Consider the following 2,774-nt stretch of genomic DNA (forward strand, 5'->3'; position numbering starts at 1 on the left):
TCCATCACATGCACACCTACATAGTGAACACTTTCCTAATTTGCTGCTTTAAGGTACACTACATGGTCAACGTGATAGGGACACACCTTTGTAATTTCAGAGTTATCAGCCATTGTTAATGGGTTCAAAGTTCAAGGTTTGTTTGTCACATTCAGGTCATACATGGTACAACCATCAGTAAAATGCTTTTACAACTACCCGGTCACATTAGTACCAAGGTGTATGCCGAGGTGTAATATAAAACCTGGTACATTAAAACCAGGTGTATAAAATTGATTGTTTAAAATTAAATTAAATGTCTTTAACTGTGTGGCAACAGTTTGGTAATGTTGTTTCCTGTGAGCAAAGCAAGATTTATAAAGACAATGTTTGACATGGTGGTGTGGAGGAGCTCCAGTGGTCTTCTCCAACAGACACTTCAAATCAAACCACAAAGTGGGGAAAGGGTGCAATTCCATATTAATGACCATGGTTTTGGAATAGGGTGTCCAACAAACTCCTTTGTTACTTTGGAACTTTGTTACTTTATTTATTACGAGGGCAGTCAGCTTTTTTATTAGGGAGATAAGGGTATTGGATATATTCATTGTGTAATGAACATTGCAGTAACAGAAGAAATCAGAACATCAATTACATTTTTATGGCAGTGTAATAGGGTCATTTTTCTGCCCTGCAGAGTTCTGACACTGGACACGTGTACCGCATGTCTTTGTGTGTGATATACACCGATCAGCTATAACATTAAAACCACATGCCTAATATTATGTAGGACCCCTTGTGCCACCAAAGCAACAAGGCATGTTGTATCTGGCACCAAGATCCTGTAAGCTGTGAGGTGGGGCTTCCATGGAACAGACTTGCTTGTAGGTGGTTCATGCCGAAGTAACATCCACATTAATGCTAGGAACCAAGAGTTTCCCACCATCACATATCATCCCATCAGGTGCATCCTGATTTCATCACACATGTGCACCTGTTCAACACTCATAAGACCAGGCCATCTTCTTCCATTGTTCCATGGCTCAGTTTTGACGCTTACATGCATCCATTGTTGGACAGGGGTCAGCGTGGGCCTCTAACTCTGATGCACTTTGTGTTCTGACACCTTTCTATCACAGCCAGCAGTAACCTTTTCAGCAACTTATGCTTCTGTGGGATTGGACTAGACTGGCTAGCATTCACTTCTCATGTGCATCAATGAGTCATGGACATCCATGACCCTGTCACTGATTCCCCAGTTTTTTGATAGGTTCTAAGCAATGCATGCCCTAACCCCCCCCAACCCCCCCCCCATTTTGGAGTGCTCTGACTCAGACATCTAGCTAGTAAAATAGCTTGTCAGAGCTATTTTTCTTGCCCATTTCTCCTGCTTCATATCAGGACGTATCAACTGACTGTTCACTTGCTGTCTAATATATCCCACCCATTGACAGGGGTACATCATTGTAGCAAGGTGTTATTCACTTTACCCTTCATTGGTTTTAATATTGTAATTATTGGTGTACAGGGCGGCACGGTGGCTCAGTGGGTAGCACTGTCGCCTCACAGCAAGAAGGTCCTGGGTTCGATCCTCATGTGGGGCAGACCGGGTCCTTTCTGTGTGGAGTTTGCATGTTCTCCCCGTGTCTGCGTGGGTTTCCTCTGGGTGCTCCGGTTTCCTCCCACAGTCCAAAGACCTGCAAGTGAGGTGAATTGGAGATACAAAATTGTCCATGACTGTGTTCGATATAACCTTGTGAATTGACGAATCTTGTGTATCGAGTAATTACCGTGTGTCTGTCATGAATGTAACCGAAGAGTGTAAAACATGAGGTCAAAATCCAAATAAACAAACAAACAAACGGCCTGGCTAGCATTCACTCCTCACGTGCATCAAAGTCGCTGATTCCCCAGTTGTCCTTTCTGGGACTACTTTTGATAGGTACTAACCACTGCATGCCTTGAACATCCCACACATTTTGGAGTGCTCTGACCGGTCATCTAGCTAGCAAAATAGTCTGTCAGAGTACTACAGATCCTTTCGCTTGCCCATTTCTCCTGCTTAATATCAGGATGCATCAACTTCCAGAACTGACTGTTTACTTGCTGTCTAATGTATTCCACCATAGTGAGATAATTAATGTTATTCACTTTTTTCTTCAGTGGTTTTAATATTGTGGTTATTGGTGTACAACCTTTAGATTGGATGTTTTTGGATAAGGGTATTTATCCAAGTGATGAACACAAACTTATAGGTCCACATATGCATTTATTTAGTGAATCCTTTGCTCTGTTAGCTGATTTGTAAGGTACTGTAGATTTAACTGCACAGGCCTTTTAAAAGTGTGCAGTTATCACAATTAAGAATTTGTCATTTGGGTAAAGCTATTATTTTCCCCACATATAAAAGCTAATCAAATATATTTAATGTAGTGGTACTGTTGGTATTAAATTGTAATAGTGCTTTAAATCCACCCACACAAGGCAGGACATAATGAAGTGCTCCTGAGGGAGCTACATTAAAGTACTTCAGCCTGCACTTGCCCAGAAATCTACGTATTTTGGTGTTAGTTCTGACCTGAGCATGTGCACCGTGTGCAGAGTTTTCCTTCTGCAATGTACTGCTTTTAGGTAAATGACCACCATATAAGGTTACCCGGCTAATGAAATGAGCTGTTTGTCTATGTTAGAGTGGAAAAAGTATTCCCCCCCACCTGATCTTCCCTACTTTTTGCATATTTGTAACATTAATTATTTTAGATATTCATATAAAATGTAACAAGAGATGATAAAAC

This window comes from Trichomycterus rosablanca, chromosome 3 (genome assembly GCF_030014385.1).
Source record: "Trichomycterus rosablanca isolate fTriRos1 chromosome 3, fTriRos1.hap1, whole genome shotgun sequence".
In the NCBI taxonomy this organism is placed as follows: domain Eukaryota; kingdom Metazoa; phylum Chordata; class Actinopteri; order Siluriformes; family Trichomycteridae; genus Trichomycterus; species Trichomycterus rosablanca.